General features: G+C 35.7%; 1 non-coding gene across 1 annotated transcript; it reads left to right on the top strand.

Moving 5' to 3' along the window:
• Window positions 1-12,671: 12,671 nt before the first annotated feature.
• Window positions 12,672-12,777, top strand: LOC121229899 (small nucleolar RNA R71). The gene has a single exon (XR_005927852.1). It is a non-coding gene; the product is annotated as a small nucleolar RNA R71 (small nucleolar RNA).
• Window positions 12,778-23,468: the final 10,691 nt, after the last annotated feature.

The following is a 23,468-nucleotide window of genomic DNA, read 5'->3' as shown; positions in this document are numbered from 1 at the left end:
CGTTTGGTTAGGTCCATCTTAAGAAAATGATTAAGGTTGAAAACGTTTGCTTAGCGGAAGTCTTACTCGTATTCGTGTTATTTTGAAATCACTTAATGTTTTTGAAAATGCGTCCTAAAGCTAATCTATTTCTTTAGTTATCATAGATTAGTTTTATCATAATAGAATTAAATAATAAAGAAACAACCCAAACATAAAAATAATTAGCGACCTTATTACAAAAAAAAACCCAAAACCATAAACGAAAATATGGAAAGTCTAGTTCACAGAAGAAAATGAATTTGCAGAAAACGTGTGGCCACTCCGAATCCCGCCCAGCTCCAAGTCCACCAACTAGGGCTCACCTGCAAGGATGGAAGAAAAAGGGTGAGTTTGGGAAAACTCAGTGTATACAGAAACCCATCCAAAGCCCAAATCAGATCGAGCCCATTGGGCCTAAGCCCCATTCAGATAACAGTACATAGTGGACCGAAGCCCTTTTCAGAATACAGTAACAAGGCCTTAGCCCCTTTTTACATAACAGTGTGGCCCATAGGCCCAGTTCAGTAACATAGGTAACAATAGTAGTAATGCATGCAAACCCATCTGGGGAGACTACTCAACCCACCAACCGCTACACTGCCCCGTACCAGCCCTACACTCCATGTGGGGAATATCTCAACCCACCCAGCCCTACACTCCACAGTTGTAGCAACGCTGCTTAAATATCAGTAAGTTGAGGCAAAGCTTCCAGTACGTGGATGAACCACTTTCAATACTTCCTCCATCAATACCGCAATCCCATGCAACAGATATTAATAAAGCATATCATGTACAATACAGTATTAATCAATCATGCAGTTTAGCTAATTTAAACCCTAGGGGTATTTCGGTAATTATGCTCTTTAGGGGTAATTTCGTACTTACGCAACTACACAAGTTATTTCAGTAATTTTTAGCCGTTTTATGCAATTTGGTTCCACCATCTAACTAACATGCTACTTTGCCCATCTCTTACCCATATTGGTCCGTAAGCCCATTGGGCCCAGTTTTGGCCCATCGAGCCCCTTTTTCTGAAGTACGTTAAAAGGTCACACGAACTTACTTACCACTTTACGGTGCCAGATCTGACAATTACTCTATGTCTTGAGAGCATTTGCATACTCACAAGCCTATGAAATGCCAGAATTTCGACATTTCGGCTTTTGCCGAATTGAACTAAGAAAGGGTGTTCGGTACACACCTGATTCGCGACGACTGCTACTGAGATCTCTTCCGATTTCCTACAATTGATTAGCACAGTTCTTATTTACAAACCATAATCACTAAACCCCAAAACTTAATTATCCATGATCGAACCATATCCCTAAAAGCCTTTGAAACCTTACCTTTTTGCCAAAATCGATAGCTAGCTCCGAATCCGATTGCTCCAACAACCCACGCCTTCAGTCCAACACTTAAGAAGACACTAATCATTGACAGAAAATGTCAGTTAAAAACCCTTAGAGCCACATGCCGGAATCGACAGCCTCCCTAGATTTTAGGGACTTCGGCTTTTCCTAACTTTGTAAAATATGACCAGATCTGAGATGATGAACACTTACCCCTTACTTCTCTTTGATCTCCATGCAATCTGATGCAGATTTATCTTTCAAATGACGATAGAACTCGACTCCCAAAGTTTTGAAGTTTCGGCTATAAGCCCCCAAATCTATGGTTTTTCAGCTTTTGGGTGATGAAGGAGATGACAATGTGGAACTATAACCTGGATGTAGAATTGCCGACAGGTCTCTAGAGTTCCGAAAGAATAATCGTTGATTAATGGAAACACAATGTTAAAGGGTTTGGCTCTGAAGAAATCGGTACCTGTAATGTGTGTTCAAGATTTCGGCTTTTATGGATTCGGCAAAAGTATTGATGAACAGCAGAATTGATGAATAGTTTTGAAGAAGAAAAATAGAAAAAGAAGAATAGGGGAAGTGGTAGTTTCGGCTAGAGAGGAAAAAGAGAGAAAAGAAAAACCTTGTGATGTCTGAGCAGAAAAGAACGGCACCACTCAATACCCTAGGTGCCGAAATACTAACCTCATAACCCTCTGCCGATTTTTCCCCCTTCAATTCCCAAAATTCGGCCAACTCCTAACCTCTCTCCTAATCCCTTAAATCTCTCCCGTTATCACTCCTTAATCCAAGCGTTTGGACTGATCCAAACTCTCCTTTAGCAGAATCCACCTGGACTCCAACACTACCCCTCCTGCACTTAAAAATAAATGCATCTATTTGTCAACACAGGGAATCGATCCCATGCCTCCCTCAAAGTTCCACACGCCACCTTTTTAGGAGCCTAGTGGCGTCACCCTGGCCACTTTACCAAGGCACTTTTTGTGATGCAATTTGCCCATAACTCTATACAAGGACCATCTAGCCAGAACCCCTAACTCCTAAGTCCAAAAATTCAAAAATTCAAAAATTCAACCAGGTTTTGGCCAACACATGGGCCTTCTATAAGCCCATTTACCTACTCAAAATATTAATTTCACATCCGAATACAAAATTTTAAATTCTTTACAAAATATTGAAAACCGCGAATAAATCCGAAAATCAGGATGTTACAAAAATCATCCGTAAATGCGCTAAGCATGGGATAAAAATATGTATAAATTATGGTTTATCAAATACCCCCACACTTAAGCATTTGCTTGTCCTCAAGTAAAATCCTCAACTCATGATCAAAATAAATTCTTCTCAATTTATAATCCCTATCAATAATATCTCAAAATAATCCATAAGTATTTATACATTGAAAATTCAACTAAAAGTACATCAAAGTTTCAGACATTCTAAGTGGAGCATTTTATCATGAAAACATAGGTGTCCTCCCTCATCTAAGTGATTACCTTGACCAAAATATCACAGAGTTTAACATCCTCACTAAAGATTCACTCAAATCACTCAAGTTGTTTAAGGACATCAATTAAAGCACTCATTAGTCAATATGAGAAGTTATTACCATAAGCTTGCTTGAAAATCAAATCTCCACCACTATATATTGAGATGATACCTCAATCAAAAAGGTCTTTAGAGGGTTGTAACATGGATTTCGTTAGAAGGTGTGGTCACAAGCTGAAAGAAAAGGTTGGAATCGAGATTGAATTGAAAAATTACCTAGCTAGAAAAATGACTAGTCATCAGTTGAATACAAGTGAGCTTCTTCTCAGAATATGGAATTAACACTCAAGCTAAAAAAAATGGCGAATTACTACTAATATGTATGTAAGTATTGTTGTTGTTGTTGTTTTTTTTTTGAAAAAAAAAAACAAGTCAAATACATAAAAGAAAAAAACATAGCTAAGCAATTAGTTCAAATCAAATCTCGACAAAAATAGAGATCAAATTAGGGGATTTCAACAATAATGGGTTATGGGTTAATATTGAGGGTAAATCAATTAATGGTTTGTTAGGCTTAAAGGGGTTCACTAAGGGTTAATTATGAAGGTAGGCTTTTGTGGAGTGAGTGGGTTAAACCTAAGTGCCTTTATCATCTTGACATATCAAATCAAATGGTGTGGTTTTGACATGCATAATCAAGCAAGTTCTAGAATAACAATTCAATACTGATGCACTCAAAGCAACAATAAAAGTGAGCATGAAAGAAATAATAGATGCTCTAAAGGCTCAAAATCTCACAAAAATTATGGCTTTTTGATGTTTAAACCTGTGAATTTCAACTCAAGATAATACCTAAACTTGGGAAAAACAACCTAAAAGTTTTTAATTCTTCAAAAATCAACTTATCATGATTGATTCCCTAATGTCTTAAAGTTTAAACACTCAATACATAAATGCCTATATTTTAATTCAAAACATATCAATAAAAATAATAAATTAATTAAAATTCATTCTATATGAGTGATTCACGTGAGAATAAGACACAATTCAGGGATTTCTAATGATGATATAAAAGACCCCATACACTTAAGATGTACATTGCCCTCAATGTACAAAGATAGATTGATAATCATAAGATAGGGAGAGAAGTGAAACTTCCTGAATGATGAATGAATTCCTTGAACTGAAGTTTTAGAGAATAATAAACATGAGAGTGGAGGAGGATACTCCGGTGGTGGTAGAGGTTCATTAGTTCATAAGTCTTGCACCAAAAGAATATTATATCTGGCGGTAGCTATGGTCGTGGTTGAGCAGGACATGGCAGTCGTGGAGGACCTTTCCCAGTCGAGTTTATAGTTCCTATACAATGATGAGCTTTGGAGCTCTTTATAACTGTGATAGAATCAGGAACTTTTTAGGAAATATAGGGAAGCATAATTACTCATAATGAAATAGCCAAAATTTAAAATTGTAAAATAATAATTATAAAACCTAATAAAAAAAGCTTAAAGAAAAATAAAAAGTAGTCTTAAAATAGAATAAAAGTAAAAACATAAAATAATAAATAAAAGTTTTTAAACATCTTCATCGCTAGATGGTTCGCAAGGTGGGGGTGGTGATGAGATGTAGAAGTGCTACAAATCTGCTGAGAGTAGCATCAATGTTATCGAAGCACTGAAAACTATTGCTCGAATCGAGTAAGGCGCTCAGAGATGTCAGTGTATGAAGCCACCGCATGAACTGGACGAGAGGGGATGGTGGCTGAGCCAGTGGATGGTGTCTAGGTCATTGTCATCCATAAACTCCTCCGTGTATAGCCCTAGTGCAATCTCGAACTCGAGTACACTCAATTGGTGTACCAGACCACCGAGGCAGAATTGGACTGTTCGAAAATCGTTGAAGTTGGTCATGACGATCTGAAGATGGAACGTCGAGCAGAGTTCCAATGTAAACTCGAGATACATCGGCTCGACGATCTCGAAGAAGAGCCCCCACGAATTAGTCGTTAGGAGGGCTCAGACCGCGTTAGCCTATTGAATCTACTTGAGTGCGGCCCAGTCAAGGTAGCAGCCCACACCTAGGGGTCGGGCCCTTTATATCTGATATAATTCCTCCTGGGGTCCCAATGGAACCTGGAGGAATGGGTGCCTAATCTCTGTGGCAGGACCCGAGGATGACGCTGCTCCTTTCCTCTTTTTTGAGGTGGGAACAACGGTCCTCTTACCACGTGAGGACAACATTGTACCTGCATTGAAAAATCAAAGTTCAATCAATATGCCCCAAGAATAGTATGGAAAATCAAGGCTAAATATGAATATTTTATGAGATTTACATACGCGATGATAAAAACTAAAACGACTAAATATATCAAGTTAGAGGATTATGGAAATAATGAATGAATACGTGTGAGTAGGCATAAATTTCATGGAAACAAGGAAAAATGGAAGAGTATAGCATAATGGAGTAACTAAAATGACAAAAATTTTTATTAAACAAGCACTTTTATTTTACTATTCTAACTATGAATATTCAAAAATAGTTCAATATAGCAACGGAATCATGAAATAAGTAACATATTTGAAGAAAATAGAGAGAAAAGAGTAAACAAACGCAAAAACAAGGAACTTGGGGCATCAAAATTGGTGTTGTAGACGGCACACAGGCGTGGGGGTTAAGGTGTGTAGAGTTACAGCGGCTAGGGTTAGGGATTTTTGGGGAGGGAGATGATGAATAGTGAGGGGTTTATATGGATTTTGGGGCACACGGCGGTGGGAAAGTCCGGTGTGCCCTAATTTTTGCCCGTGTGTTTCACGAATTTTGAATTTAGGAGTGTCTGACATTCGACCCAAGCCCGTGTTGCTTGGGCATATGGGTGCACATGGCAGTGTCACACGGCCGTGTCTTGCTTTGTTTGCTTCTCCCACATCCGTGTACATAGGTCCATGCCCATGTTCGTTTTGACAGTGTTGACCACGAGTGGTGATACAGAATGCACGCGGACCAAGATCGAGTTGCCAAGTCACGAGAAACTCCTACGAAAGATCCTAGACGAACAGATCTGAAATCAAAAACAAAGATTAAGATTAAACCGAATCAGATTTGAATTTAAAATTCCCAAATTCAATTAAAAGAGCAGCAAGAAGAAAAGAAATAGAATCGATGAATCAAACGAAATTGAGAAGAAAGAAAAGATGCGAATCTGCCAAGGAATTGATTCGGCCAGGAATGCCCAATTTCCAGCAAACAATTGATTCCCAAATTGAAAGAAATCCAATCGGCCAAACCCTAGGAATTGGGGATTTTTGGGTTCGAATGGGTGCTGCCAATAGGAGAACAACTTAAACGATGAGATCTTGAGTTTAATCAATGCTGGAAAACAAACAAGAACAGCAAAATATTAGATGAGAAATCGGCACAAGTATAAGCAAAGAAAAGTAAAGAAAGAAATAGAAAACAACAAGAATTAAAGGATAAGTCCTAAAGATCCTTGAAATCCCAAAAGATTTCACAAATCTCTTCAAACGGCTCTAATCTCTCCTCCAAAGAATATTGATGGCAAGAAGAAGGTTGAAGATGGCTCCCACAATCAAAAGATTGTTAAAACAACTTCTAAAGAAAACTCAAGAGAGAATTCTTGGAGAAAACCCCAAAGAAAATTCTGCACTCAACAAATCTGAAATTTGATAGAAAAAATAATAATAAGATGTTTTTACAAAGGGTGGCTGGCCAATGCTTATATAGGCCTCTAACAAATCCTAATATCACAAGTAACTAATAAAAAAATTAAACCTAATTAATAAAATAACAAGGTAAATTCGGCCATGCACTTATATGGGGTGTTTTGGGCCGAAGTTTACATGTAATGCTCCTAAAGATTAAAAAATTAAATTAAACAAGTAAGATGTTTACAAATTGGGCCCTTTGACATTTTGGCCTGATTTTCAACTAAGTATGAAGAAATTTCTTGATTGGGCTGGATTTTGGTTATTGGGCCTCACCTTCAAGAATTTGGGCTTGTGATCCATCTCCTACCGAAATTGGGTCGTTGACGCTCGTAATGGAGATCCAACGCGCTTTGGCTGCAAGATTCGGTTTCTTGGACCAAGATTTCCAAGATTTGAAATCTTGATTTTCTTGATTCTTGAAATCGCTCCGAACAGCAAAATTGGGCCAAGATTCGATTTCTTGATTTTCTTGAAAACAAGAAAGTGAATCTTGATTTTCTTGATTTGAGCCCATCACCTTCTTAAGCTTGGGTTGGGCCTTTGTGACTCGTATCATTCCCCCTTCCTCAAAAAGATTCGTCCTCGAATCTAAAAATCAAATGAACTCGATTTTCCTCGATCGAACGGGACTAATGGCAATTGAGTCCACTGAAAAGAATAGCCATGAAATAGTAAATAGCAACACAAACAAGCTTGTAGTCCAATTATAAGCATAATAGAACAGGTATAACACATGTGAATGGATAGATTCAGATTACCATGCATTAATCGACGGTCTATAGATTCACTCACACATGCATTATCAAAAACAAGAATCTTTTTATCAACCATCAAAATAGATTTATCATCAATAAATAAAATAGGACAGTCAAGCACGTTTCGATCTAAGTGTTCATCAACACGATCTTTGTCGCTATCCGAGGAGTACAAAAGTGTTTCAAAGGTTTCAAGCATCTTACCTTGATAATCAAAAGAATAATGGTCGATTTTACCTTTTTCATTTAAAACAAACCTTCGCTCATCGGGGGCATAGTGTAGTCGAATCTCCGTTGTTGAGTTAACCTTTGTCAAATGGAACTCAAACTTCATGTACAACCACATAAACTGTTTAAGGCACGAATATAAATTGAAAACAAATTTGGAAAATTTCGTTACCTTATTCTCCAAAACAGATTTGGACAAATTCGAGGATTTTACACAAGGTAAATCAAGAGAATAACAAATCACACTTCTTTTCATAATGACTTTATCAACCACAATCGAAGAGTAACAATTAATCGGATCAAAATGAGGGGATCTTTTAAGAACTAAGTCACCAAAAGTTTTATTAATAATTTTCAAATCTGCACTGGACTCGGTTTCTAAAATTTCCTTACCTCGCTTACCTTCGGGATCATGTAGTGTGATTTCATCTTTACCTAAGTTGATCGTATGAAAGTGTCTTTCATTTGAGAGGTATTGAAGTTGAAAGTTATCTTTCGATCTTTCGGGAACCTGAAAAGTAGCAACACAAGAAAAATTCATATCTTGGTTAGTGGAAACATTCCTCACTAGCCTTTCCTCGTCTTTTTCTTTTGTTTCTTTTTTATCTCATTTTCTCTTCTTTCTTCAACTTCTTTTTCAATTTTCTTTTCTGTTTCACATTCCTTTTCACTCTCAATCTCTTTTGCTCTTTTTCATTCTCTTTTTCTTTTTCCTCACTTGTTTTAACAGAATTTCTCAGTTTGATTTGGTCCTCATGGACTTGTTCCGGAGTGAGCGGCACTAAGGTAAGTTTCTTTCCTTGATGCTTGAAAGAATACCTATTGGTACGACCATCGTGAGTGACTTTTCGATCCAGTTGCCATGGTTCTCCTAGCAACAAATGGCAGGCTTGAATAGGCATTACGTCGCACACAACTTCGTCTTGATACTTACCGATAGAAAAGGCAATGCGCACTTGTTGAGTGACCCTAAATTGACCTTCGTTGCTAAGCCCTTGTAGTTAATAAGGTTGTAGATGCTTGGTAGTGGTTAAGCAAAGCTTTTCCACCATCGTCGTGCTGGCTATGTTCGAGCAACTTTCACCATCAATAATAACTCTACAAAGCTTACCTTGTACATGGCAGCGAGTATGAAAGAGATGTTCTCGTTGCTGCTCGCTCTTTGGTTTTGCCAAAGATGATTATCCACGATCATGAAAATCATCATCCATTCTAGGGACACGTTGAGGGTTGCACCTATGGGGCTGGTTATCTCTATCTTCCTTAATTGGATCTCGATATTGATGTTTTTGATTCAATTGCACCTCATTGATGGTAGCAGTCAAAGCTCGAAGAGTAGCAGCCTGTTCATCCAACTGTTGTTGGAATTTTTTAAATATGTCACTATTATTATCACCTGTAGACATTTTTTTAAAACCTGCAAAACACTCAACACTCAAAAATAAAAGTTATCAAACCTCACCGTTAATCACTCAAAAAGAAAAAATCAAATTCTCAATGAGGTCGAATTCAATCTTGTGAGTTCTTTATCAGAGTTTATATCAACCAATTAGAGAGTGTGAACCAAACTACCAAAGAATCCTAATTTGCACTAGGATGCCAAAAACTGACGAGACACCAATTGATTCGTGTTGCACCGAGGAAGAAGTTGTGCACACGTTTAAATCCTACTAACACAAGAATCAATAAAAATGAAAATTGCTGAAAACAGAAAACCCGAAAAACTGCGGAGTAACTTGACAACTTCGTTCGAGGTGTTCCCGATCTCCAAAAATCACGAAATTAAATCTGGAGTGTCCTTATATATTTAATTTTTGATCTGGAAATTTTGGGCACCAAATTCAACCCGCTGAATCTTTTTTTAAATTTTTATTGAATTTCGTCTTTTTTGATTTTTTTGACTTTTTTGACTGATGTTTTTGCGGGAATAATTTTTTTATATTCAATCACAGTGCCAAAAACATGTATGTAAAATTTCAGATCAATCGGACAACATTTACCCACTCAAATGAATTTTTTTGAACAATTTTTCTGGGTAAAACTGCTGTTTATGCTTTAAAAAATAGAGGTCAGTTTAGAAATCAACCAAGAACACCCAAAACGCCCAAAATCTGATACCAAATGATACGGAATGCGCGCAGACCAAGATCGAGTTGCCAAGTCACGAGAAACTCCTACGAAAGCTCTAAACGAACAGATCTAAAATCAAACAAAGAACGAGATTAAATTTGGAAAATTAAAATCTGGAATAAGAACCCTAAAAATCAGCAAGATCTAATCAAGGAACGAAACACTTATGAAAGAGGTTTCTTGAAACCAAGAACACGAAATTGATTCCCAAGAATGAACTCCCACAAGTCGAATCTATCAAAGAACACCAAATCAGCAAACAAATTAGATCGACCAGAATTTCTTTAAACAAATTAGGGTTTATGCGTCAATGAGAAAGAAAGAAATTGAAGGCATAAAACGGCTATTGAGGCTGAGAAAGCGAAGGTGATCTGCTCAATTGACCACCACGAAAGTTTCCCCTAAGTTTCCACAACCAAATTCACCCAAGAAGAATAAGTGTGCATTCGGCAAGAACCCTAGAATTTGGGGATTTAGGGCTGATTGTCAAACTCCAGCAAAAAGTGAAATTGATCAATTCTTTAAGATAAACGAGGGCTAGAAATACAAATAAAACAGCAAATAGATTAGAATTGAGATTCGGCACAAGTAGAAATAAATAAAAGAAATTGAACAGCAAAAATTAAAGGATAAGTCCTAAAGATCCTTGAAATCCCGAAAGATTCCGTGTTACATTCTCAGTTTCAACCACGATTTCAAGGAACAGGTGTGTCGCACACCCGTGTTGTTTTGGTAGTTTCACCCACGGCCATGTCGCATGGCCGTGGCAACTTATCGTATCCCGTGTTGGGGAAAAAAATCTTGCCTTGTATTCACACAGCCTAATGTATGCCCGTGTGCCTGGCCGTGTGGTCTTTAGAAAGTCTACATTCCATGATTCGGTTAGTAAGTTAGATGTTAAAAACTAAAATTTTAAAGAAATTGACACTGTTAATGCTCAGGTTGCCACCCGAGAAGCGCTTATTTATAGTCTAAGCTCGACTTACCTCACTTTTGCATGGTTAAGGTGGTGCGAGGAGTTTACACTTCTCATCCCTAGTATCAACTTTATCAACATAAGGTTTAAGACGAGTATTGTTTACCTTAAAAGTACTGAATTTGGGATGAATTACCTCGACTGTACCATATAGGAAAATACTGAGTACCGTAAGAGGAATTTCTTCATTAGGCTCAGAAGTGGTAATACAAGGATTTGCTGCATCTAGTAGTACTTTGACTCTAACCTTAAGTTGATTTGGAGAGGTATTGAGCTCGTCCTATCTCAGTTTCAGTTTATCGGGTGTTCTCAGTTTCTGTGTCTGCCATCCATCTAACTCCCTGATTTCTAGCCTTCGTTCTTCATAGATAGGTCCTTTGTTGTTGTTTGAACACGGCTTATATGCATTCTTCGTAATTGTTTCCTACATAGAGGGTTTCACCACATTATCAGTACTAGTAGAATGATTTATACAACCACCTTCAATTTTTGATGTGTTACTCGAATTACGAGCTTGAAGGGTGATTGTTTCGTCTCCTACACAAAGTGTGAGTTCACCTGTGCTAACATCAATAATGGTTCTAGTAGTCGCTAAAAGGGGTTATCCTAAAATTAAAGGTGCGTTACTATCCTCTTCCATGTCTAGAACAACAAAGTCTACTGGGTATATAAATTTATCGATCTTAACAAGAACATCTTCAACGATACCCCTAGGAAATCTAATGGTTTTATCAGCCAATTGAATGCTCATCCTAGTTTGTTTGGGTTTCCTAAGAACTAGTTGTTTAAACATTTTATAAAGCATAACATTAATGCTTGCCCCTAAGTCAGCCAATGCATGATGAACATCTAAACTACCAATTAAACAAGGAATCATAAAACTCCCTGGATCTTTCAATTTGTTGGGTAGCTTATTTAGTAATATAGCTGAGCAAACTGCATTCAATTCCACATGCGACACCTCATCCAACTTTTGTTTATTTGTTAAAAGCTCCTTTAAGAATTTGACTAAGTTTGGCATCTGCAAAAGGACTTCAATAAATGGTAAGTTTATATGTAGTTTCTTTAAAAGTTTAAGGAATTTACCAAATTGTTTGTCTGATCGGTCTTTCTTTGTCGCATTGGGGTATGACACACAAGGTTTATATTCTGTACCCACCGGCTTTGGGTCATTTTGGCCTACCTCCTTCTTACCTTTGCTTACCATCGTTTCTGGCCTTGGTTTTGCAACTAACCCTTCCTCATCTTGAATGGCAATTGCGTTGAGTTTCTCCCTTGTGTTAGATTCAGTGTTGCGTGGCAGGCTACCTTGGGGCCGTTCGAAAATTAACTTAGCGAGCTGTCCAATTTGAGTTTCGAGCCCCTGGATTAATGATTGTTGATTTTTGAGTGTTGTCTCAATATTCTGAAAATGAGTTTCTGACACCGAGATGAATTTGGTTAGCATCTCCTCAAGGATCAGCTTTTTTTCTTGCTGGTAAGGTGGTTGTTGAAAACCCGAAGGATGTTGTGGCATTTGATTTCCATGACCACCCCACGAGAAATTAGGATGGTTCCTCCAACCTGCATTATAAGTGTTACTATATGGGTTATTTTGGGGTCTAGAGTTATTGTTGCCCATATATTGGACTTGTTCCTCCTCGATGCTATGGTTGAAGGGCTGATATTCTGTGCATGCTCCTTCTCCATTTGAATTGCACCTCATCACTGGATGTACCTGAGTAGAACCACACAAACCGTCATTCTTTTTATTTAAGAGTTCTACTTAGTTAGATAGCATAGTAACCGCGTCAAGGTTGAAAACACTGACTGTTTTCGTCAGCTTTGTTCTCATAACTTGACACTGATAGTTATTCAGTGACATCTCCTCAATAAATTCTTAAGCCGCCTCAGGTGTCCTATTATTAATAGTTCCTCCAGTGGCTGCATCAGTCATTTATCGAGTCAAAGGATTCAGGTATGAAACGTTTGAACCTGTAGCCAAAGCGGTAACCCATGGTGAGGGCACCTGCTCAAAAGGTCTTTATATCTCTCCCATGCATCGTAGAGTGTTTCTAAATCCATTTGCACAAAAGAAGAGATATCATTATGTAATTTGGCTATTTTAGCTGGTGAAAAATATTTTAATAAAAACTTTTCAGTCATTTGTTCCCAAGTAGTGATTGACCCTCGTGGTAATGACTTCAACCATTGTTTAGCCTTATTTCTTAACGAAAAGGGAAACAACCGAAGGCAAATGGCGTCATCAGAAATGCCATTAATTTTAAAGGTATCGCAAAATTCTAGGAAATTTGCCAAGTGAGCGTTGGGATCCTCGTCCTACAAACCATCAAACTTAACAAATTGTTGTATCATTTGAATTGTGTTAGGTTTCAGTTCAAAATTATTTGCAGCAATAGCAGATCTAACTATACTTGACTCAGTTCCTGTTAAATTAGTTTTAGCACAATCATACATAGTGCATGGAGCAGGATTCTGATTTATTGGATCAGCAACAATCGCAGAAGGTAGCGGATTTTCTTTCTTTTCAGCCATCTACTCAGTTGTGGTTGAAGTATCGTCCTCTTACTCGTCCTCTGTGTATCTTAGGCTTCACCTTATTTCTCTCAAATTTCTACAAACTGTGCTGTTGATCTCACAGTCAAAAAGTAGTGGTCTTGACGGGTTTCTTTTGGTCATAAACTAGAAAAACCTGATAGAAGAAAATAAATGAAGAATTAGAAAATAAAATAAAAATTTAAATTGCAATAAAAGTAAAATGGCTAAAGTAATAAAAATCGAGTGTTCCTAATATCGTAGTTCCCCAAAAACGGTGCGAAAAACTTGATTGCGTGATATTCGTAACAGGTTTTAAAGATTTATAAATAAATCATTCTTGAGATTAACTTGTTATCACGATTAAGGCAAGTGTACCTATCGAATAGTAGTATAGCTCAGCAAGACCGGATTGTTGAACACAAAGGAACTACGAGTACTAGTATTTACTTCCTTTTTATTATCTAGCCTAAAAATTAAGAGGTTTGGTCATCTAAACAAATTACTAACTAAGAATGCACAAAAAGAAAACTCGGGAAAATACTTTTGGGAAAATTCGATTGATTGAGACAATACCTAAGGAAAAATCCACCTAGACTTCACTTGTTATTTGACTCTGAATTAGTTATTCATTTGAATTAATCCGTAGAAATCCCTAAGTTATATTATTATCTCTCTCGAGACTAATAACGTCTAACCCTAGGTTGAATAATTGAAATCTCTTTCTAATTAACACCCTAGAATTGCATTAACTTGATATATGGATTCCCTTATTAGGTTTCACCCTAATTCGGAAAAATCTTGTCACCCTATCTCTAGGCGTGCAATCAACTCCACTTAATTATGACAATTTTACTCTTAAACAGGGTCTATTCCTCCTCTGAATAAGAGTGTTAACTTGAATCAATATCCTGGAATATTAAAACAAGAACTAAGAACACATAATTAAGAACAAGTCAAATATTTATCATACAATTCAAATAATAGTAACAAGATCTGTCTTAGGTTTCATTACCCTTAGGTATTTATGGGGTTTAGTTCATATTTATGAAAGAAAACATCTCAAAAGCATAAAGATAACAAAACATAAGAAAACCCAAAAGTCCCGAAGGAACTTGAAGGGAGATCTCCAGTCTTGATGATGAATCCGACTCTTGAGATGGATCAATCAGCTTTCCTTGAGTAATTACTTGCTTCCTACTCTACATCGCCCTCCTACATGCCTCCTCAAGTGTTTAAATAGCTTTTGAGTGCATAAAAGCCCTAAAAACTGGCCTTTTCCGAATAGGACTAAACTTGGGCTCGATAGGGACACGCTCGTGTGCTATTACTCCAGCCCGTAGTCAAGGCTGTTAAATAGGCACGGGCGTGTGGTCTACCCATGTAACTCGTGCTTCGATCCTGTCAAATTGACACGGTCGTGTGACACGCCTGTGTTGTTTTCCCATGTACATCCATTTTCTCCGTTTTCGGCCCGTTTCTCGCTCTTTTTACTCTCCTATGCTCACCTATGTATAAAACATGAAATTAAAGGATTAGAAGCATTGAATTCACCAAATCTAAGGAGAAATCATCCGTAAATGCGCTAAGCATGGGCTAAAAATATGTATAAATTATGGTTTATCAACCCGAATCTTTTGCTCCACCGTCTTTGATTTTGCATGAATAGCTTCGTTCCCTCTTTGATATTGGACTCTATATGTAACACCCCTTACCCGTATCCAAGGCCAAAACAGAGTACGAGGCATTACCAGATTTAACAATACACATAGACGAAAACGGGGCCATAAAATTTCATTTAATTCAAAACTTTTCGAACACATGCATAACAAACAAAGCTAACTATATCATCACATCAAAACGTAGGACATGGCACGATTAATTAACTTATAAACCATAATGGATAAGGACCACATCTCATGATCATATACGATAACTCAATCCAAATTGATACGTAAGGTCAAAATCATAATAAAAATACATATCACAAACCAACTTCCTATACATGCCACTCATTTGATATTTCTAATATTTGAATTAATTTTCCCAAAGATGATAGTTTGATAGTGTGATTTTGCCTCTGACGATCTCCAACCCTGAGCCGACCTGTCAATACTAAAGAAATGGAGAGGATGGGTAAGCTTTACGCTTAGTAAGTTCATATCAAAATAATAAGCAATTACTACCATGCTTTTCAAGATAAAACATTATAATTGTACAATTATACATATTCAGGTTAAGATGTGTTATCGAGTTACAGTTACTAAATCATTTATATCTGAAGCTACAAAACTTAAAATTTAGTTTTGTTAATTTTCCCTGAAACTAGATTCATATATATTTCTCCCACAAAATTTACAGAATTTTTGGTTCATCCAATTAGTACAGTTTATTAGTTAAAGTCTCCCCTATTTCAGAGTACGACTACTCTGACCTCTGTGTACTACGAACCAAATTTATCCCTGTACAGAATTCCAACGACCATGAAGTTTGGTTCCCTTAAAACTAGACTCAACAAGGAAACCATCCATGTAAGGTATGACTCTTAATAATTTTTTTACAATTTATGGTGAATTTCTAAATTCAGAACAGAGAATCTCGAATTCATTCAGCCCCTATTTCACAAGAATTCAAACATCACATAATATAGAATTCTTTTGCTTCCCCTGTTTCTTTCATGTGAAAATAGACTCATTAAGCTTTATTTTCATATATCATTTGCATTTTTATTCAACTTCCACAATTTTTAGTGAATTTTCAAAGTCATGCAACTGCTGCTGTCCAACACTATTTTACCACTAAAATTCATTCTTACATAATTCCACTTAATCCATTTTGTCTTATCGAAATTCACCCAATTAACGAGCACATTGCTCATAATTTTTCATAATCATATACCTACACTTATTCATCATATAATCATGTTCAATTGTATTTTTACTTAATCGATTTTCCCGTTGAACTTTTCGGAATAATAACTGATACTCAATTGCCTGCACATATTTTCACACTTGTAGCCAAAGCTATCTGGTACGCATAGTAGCCTGCACATAGTACTACACATGCGACCAATTATCCAGTACACGTAGTAGCCTACACTTAGTACTACACATGTGACCAATTATCCGGTACACGTAGTAGCCTGCACTTAGTACTACACACGTGACCTAACCCTCTGATACACGTAGTAGCCTGCACTTAGTACTACACATGCGACCTCACAATAGATCATTCGTATCGTTTTTATTCCGAAGGTTCAATCGAGAAATTCTTCACTTTTCAACGTTTTACTAAATTGTCCGTAATCAATTTAAATTCATAATTTACATCAAATAACCATTTGATAGGCAGCCACATTTCTTATGATATCAAAATATGATAACATTAAAAGAATCGATAGATTATTTATGTACGAATTTACGCGAAAGTGTCGATCTCACTATCCATAGTACCAATTGTCCATTCATAGTATAATAAGACACAACTCAAATATCAAATCAGCTTTTAAGAATTTATGTAACATATATCACATATTTCATATATCACTTGTCATGTATCTTCATTTTCTTGCATTTCATGTAACATTCTTTCATGTCATATTTCCACATCATAAACACCATTCCATCAACTTTTCCAATATATTAAATCATAAAATATATGCTATAATAGTAAGAAATATAATTCAAACATAACATTGCATTATTATTATCATACGAACTTACCTCGATCCAGAAACAGCAATTTATCATTTTAGTCCATAACCTTGTATTTTCCCGATTTAAGCCCGAATCTCGATTTCCTTCATAATCGAGCTTGGAAGCTTGGAAACCCTAGCCATGGAGTCTCCCTTGGTATACACGTCCATGGTGAAGAAGATGAGCAAAATTGGCTTTTAATTTTGTATTTTAATTCATTTTACCCCTAAATGACCAAAATGCCCTTACTACTAAACTTTCCAAAAATTCCATTCATGTCCAATATTTGTCCATAAACTTTGAAATTGGTCAAATTGCTATTTAAGACCTCCTAATTAATATTTCAAAGCAATTTCATACTAGAAACTTCTAGAATGCAAGTTTTACAACTTATTCAATTTAGTCCCTAACTTCAAATTAAGCACTTTATGCATAGAATTTCTTCACGAAATTTTCACACAATCATGAAATCATATCATAGACCTCAAAATAATCATAAAATAATTATTTATATATCGAATTTGTGGTCACAAAACCACTATTCTGATTAGACCTTAATTCGGGATATTACAATTCTCCCCCATTTAGGGATTTTCGTCCCCGAAAATCTTACCAGAAAAGTGGTCTTCACTTAGATTTCTCAATTTCATATTCAGTGTTGAAGAACTTTCACTCAGGCGGTGCCTCCAATATATCTCTTTAATTTCTCATATATTTTGAAATTCATTATCAGAAGTCGATCCTCACTGTACTCTTTTAGTTTGCTACTCACTATCACATTTTCCTCTTTCCGCTAAGGAAATACTTCTGATATAACCTCGAAAATAATCCTTTCTTCTAGTTACAAAACAATTCATCATGCCATCCTTTACTATTCATTCATTACGTTAATCAAACCGTCTCAATTGCATTAGCTCAAGTACCAAAATATCTCAATTGAAGACATTAACTATAATTGACTTACTTGAGAGAAGTAATCCACCATACCAATTGAAACTCGCACTTTTATCACTTATACCTTTACTGTTGTCAAACCTTACACGAAAATTAGAAAAATCCCAATACTGAAATCACCACATCACCCAAATCAAATCAGAAGTATAGCCATACTTGACATGATTATCACGAGCTGAAGAATGCACTCCGAACATGAGTCATAGTTGAAAAATTACAGAATAAAGATAATAAGAAAACTGAATAAAGAAATCCAAGATAGAGAAACCCAGAATAAAGAAACCCAGAGTAAAGAAACCTAAGATACGATACTATGCCGGAAAATCGAAATCAAACTCATAGGAAAATATAGAAGATCCCGATAATTCCTCAGAGAAAAGAAATCCAGTAGAAAACATCATTTAATCTCACTGGAATCAAATGCAACAAGAACAATGTATCTTCCCATATATATACATATCAAATGGAGGATCAAGTAGAAGAAACAGAATCATAGTATCATACATATTCTCTCACCAATTTTTTTATCAGGCAGAATATAATGGAATGCCTGAAGGAATAGAGTAATACAAATTATAAACCAGTCAGGCTACCAATGTTTTCGTCTAACATCAGGATTAGAAAACATCCCCATATAACAAAAATTTCTTCAAAAGATCAATAACCATAGAAATATTTCTGGGAACGGATAAACACATAGAACATCTTAGAAGAAACTACTAAAATCTGTCTAGCCGTAACTGTCACACTCAGATATTACACATTTCAGATATCATTTCCCTAACTATTTCTGTCATCACAAATTTCATATTACTTTTCACTAAAGAAGACTAGTTCTGAATAAATTTGATTTACACTTTTCTCGACCTTGTATCTGAGTAATTCAATTTACCAAAGTAAATTCATTATTTAACTGGGACAGTGCATAGCTCCAATAATCCTTATGCCAATCTAATACTTTTCTAGCTTTAACTTTACTTACCAAGTCATTCTTCAATCTCTAATCATATTTATAATTATTCTAGCACTGAACTCTTTGGTTTCTCAATCAAAAACTTATTCAGTACAAATCTCATGAAATTCCATTATAAAACACCACTTTGGTAAAGGGGAAGGGGTCGTAGGGCCTCTGACTCAACTCTCATATACATATACATGTAACACAGTTTTCATCATAGCAATCATATCTCAATCATGTCATTCATTTCGAGTAACTAACATTCATATTGGTTTAATGCCCACTTTCTAGTTATCTCATTTAGTCAAGTATAATTATGCATGCATCCTATGTTTTCTGGATAGCTTGACTTATCCATTCATCTACTTGAACAAATCATACTCATGACATCATATAAGGGTTAAACAAACATAGATATTTACATCACAATCGTAACTTTCATTTCGTGCATCATCATATACATATCATTACAATCACATAATTCAGTCCAAACAATTTAACATAGATAAATTCATTTCATTATAATCATTTATCTCATAAAAATATCATTGACATTCATCAACATTCAACGTTCAATCAAGGCAATGACATTTTCATTCATATTATGATATTAGGAACTTTTACTCATACTTCTACGAATTTTTATTTATCCCGTTCATCTTATCAAGTAAGCCAAGTGCACTACATCATATGAGCATCAAGCAAGTATGGATATTTATCACAACATGACCTTTCATCTCACGTGTTATCACTTATATATATCATAAATTTTTATTAATACTTTTCTAAATTGAGACTCATCATAATCGTAATTTTATTCAAACACCTTCGCATCACATTGAACATGGTCAGTGCAGCTCGGTTGGAGAGTACCTCTGTCTAAGCAAGACGGTGCTCATACGTGTCGGAAGACATCACACTATCACGGATCAGTGGCATGTATAGCTGGAATTTTACACATGCTAGGTTAGTCTGAGAACCGACTAAGCCATAGCTCTGATACCACTAAATGTAACACCCCTTACCCGTATCTAAGGCCGGAACAGAGTACGAGGCATTACCAGATTTAACAATACACATAGAAGAAAACGGGGCCATAAAATTTTATTGAATTCAAAACTTTTCGGACACATGCATAACAAACAAAGCTAACTATACCATCACATCAAAATGTAGGATATGGCACGATTAATTAAACTTATAAACCATAATGGATAAGGACCACATCTCATGATCATATACGATAACTCAATGCAGACTGATACGTAAGGTCAAATTCATAATAAAAATACATATCACAAACCAACTTCCTATACATGCCACTCACTTCATATTTCTAATATTTGAATTAAATTTCCCAAAGATGATAGTTTGAAAGTGTGATTTTGCCTCCGACGATCTCCAACCCCGAGCCGACCTGCCAATACTAAAGAAATGAAAAGGATAGGTAAGCTTTACGCTTAGTAAGTTCATATGAAAATAATAAGCAATTACTACCATGCTTTTCAAGATAAAACACTATAATTGTACAATTACACATATCCAGGTTAAGATGTGTTATCGAGTTACAGTTACTAAATCATTCATATCTGAAGCTACAAAACTCCAAATTTAGTTTCGTTAATTTTCCTTGAAACTAGATTCAAATATATTTCTCCCATAAAATTTCCAGAATTTTTTGTTTAGGCAATTAGTACAGTTTATTAGTGAAAGTCTCCCCTGTTTCAGAGTACGACTACTCTGACCTCTCTGCACTACGAACCAAATTTCTCCGTGTACAGAATTCCAACGACCATGAAGTTTGTTTCCCTTAAAAATAGACTCCATAAGGAATCCATCCATGTAAGGTATGACTCTTAAATTTTTTTTTTACAATTTATGGTGAATTTCTAAATTCAGAACAGGGAATCTCGAATTCATTCGGATCCTGTTTCACAAGAATTCAAATATCACACAATATAGAATTCTTTTGCTTCCCCTGTTTCTTTCATGTGAAAATAGACTCATTAAGCTTTATTTTTATATATCATTTGAATTTTTATTCAACTTCCATAATTTTTAGTGAATTTTCAAAGTCATGCAACTGCTGCTGTCTAACATTGTTTTACCACTAAAATTCATTCTTACATAATTCCACTTAATCCATTTTGTCTTATCGAAATTCACCCAATTATCGAGCACATTGCTCATAATTTTTCATAAACATATACCTACACTTATTCATCATAAAATCATGTTCAATTTTATTTTTACTTAATCAATTTTCCCGTTGAACTCTTCGGAATAATAACTGATACTCAATTGCCTGCACATATTTTCACACTTGTAGCCAAAGCTATCTGGTACGCATAGTAGCCTACACATAGTACTACACATGCGACCAATTATCCAGTACACGTAGTAGCCTGCACTTAGTACTACACACGTGACCAATTATCCGGTACACGTAATAGCCTGCACTTAGTACTACACACGTGACCTAACCATTTGATACACGTAGTAGCCTGCACTTAGTACTACACACGTGATCACAGTTTTCGAGTACGCATAGTAGCCTACACTTAGTACTACACATGCGACCTCACAATAGATCATTCGCATCGTTTTTATTCCGAAGGTTCAATCGGGAAATTCCTCACTTTTCAACATTTTACTAAATTGTCCGTAATCAATTTAAATTCATAATTTACATCAAATAACCATTTGATAGGCAGCCACATTTCATATGATATCAAAATATGATAACATAAAAAGAATCGATAGATCATTTATGTACGAATTTACTCGAAGTGTCGATCTCACTATCCATAGTACCAATTGTCCATTCATAGTATAATAAGACACAACTCAAATATCAAATCAGCTTTTAAGAATTTACATAACATATATCACATATTTCATATATCACTTGTCATGTATCTTCCTTTTCTTGCATTTCATGTAACATTCTTTCATGTCATATTTCCACATCATAAACACCATTCCATCAACTTTTCCAATATATTAAATCATAAAATATATGCAATAATAGTAAGAAATATAATTCAAACATAACATTGCATTATTATTATCATACGAACTTACCTCGATCCAAAAATAGCAATTTACCATTTTAGTCCATAACCTTGTATTTTCCCGATTTAAGCCTAAATCTCGATTTCCTTCATAATCGAGCTTGAAAGCTTGGAAACCCTAGCCATGGAGTCTCCCTTGGTATACACGTCCATGGTGAAGAAGATGAGCAAAATTGGCTTTTAATTTTGTATTTTAATTCATTTTACCCCTAAATGACCAAAATACCCTTACTACTAAACTTTCCAAAAATTCCATTCATGTCCAATATTTGTCCATAAACTTTGAAATTGGTCAAATTGCTATTTAAGACCTCCTAATTAATATTTCAAAGCAATTTCATATTAGAAACGTCTAGAATGCAAGTTTTGTAACTTATTCAATTTAGTCCCTAACTTCAAATTAAGCACTTTATGCATAGAATTTCTTCATGAAATTTTCACACAATCATGCAATCATATCATAGATCTCAAAATAATCATAAAATAATTATTTCTATCTCAGATTTGTGGTCAAAAAACCACTATTCCGTTAGGCCCCAATTCGGGATATTACAATTAGTTCAAGTATGAAATCTAGAAACTCAGGCAAAAAAATAAATAGGTCATTGAATATTTTCATAAAAGTGTTTCTTATTAAGTCATCTCGTATTTTCGAATATCTCTAGTAAGCTTGTTGATGCCACTACTTATTCTGCATTATGTCTATAACACTCCTAACCCATTTCCATTATCGAATTAGGGTTATGGAGTATTAATATACAATCAGGAAACATTCATCAATATAACATTAAATAAATAAATGACATTCAAAGTATATCAATCATAAGCATTTCGCTCCTAAATCGAGCCTTTGAGGCCCTAAAAAATATTTGAGGCAAATTAGGATTAATTTGAAACAAAATAGAAATTTTAAGGAAGGTTGTAAAAACTAGAGAATGGGGGTCAATGGTCGTGTGGCTAGGCTGTGTAATATTTGAACTAAGGACACACGGCCGTGTCCCAGCCCGTGTCCTCAATCGTGTAACTCACTAAGTAGCCCTACACGCCCGTGTGCCAGGCTGTGTAACTCACTGGCTTGAACATTAAAAAAAAATCCTCAAATGACACACGATCGTGTCACCAAGCCATGTGAACCTAAAATTTTACCTAAAATCAAGTCATTTCATAACCAATTCATGCATAACTAACCCATTCATTTATGCACACTTTCAAGGGACCTAAGCGTCATTCAAATACACATAATCATGCCATTTCAAACAACCTAGTTCATCTAACCAATGTGCTATTCCAAGGCACCATAAATGCATCAAAACATTACATACCAAAACAAGCCAACACTACCTTAGTTCATGCATAAAATCTAGTTCAAACACTTACCAAAACTTATCATAAATAAACATTTTCAAGTTATCATAAAATACGAAAAATGAACCTTATATACAAGCATTTGAAAGTCCCTAAAATGACAATACTTGGTGAAGCATTAAAGCACACCAAACCAAGAACAACCTTCAAAGCATAAACCTACCAAGACACCATTACAAAACATCCTATACATTTCAAAACCACAT

The sequence above is a fragment of the Gossypium hirsutum genome, chromosome A05 (assembly GCF_007990345.1).
Source record: "Gossypium hirsutum isolate 1008001.06 chromosome A05, Gossypium_hirsutum_v2.1, whole genome shotgun sequence".
NCBI classification, from domain to species: Eukaryota; Viridiplantae; Streptophyta; class Magnoliopsida; order Malvales; family Malvaceae; genus Gossypium; species Gossypium hirsutum.
This window is presented reverse-complemented; position numbering and strand designations above follow the sequence as displayed.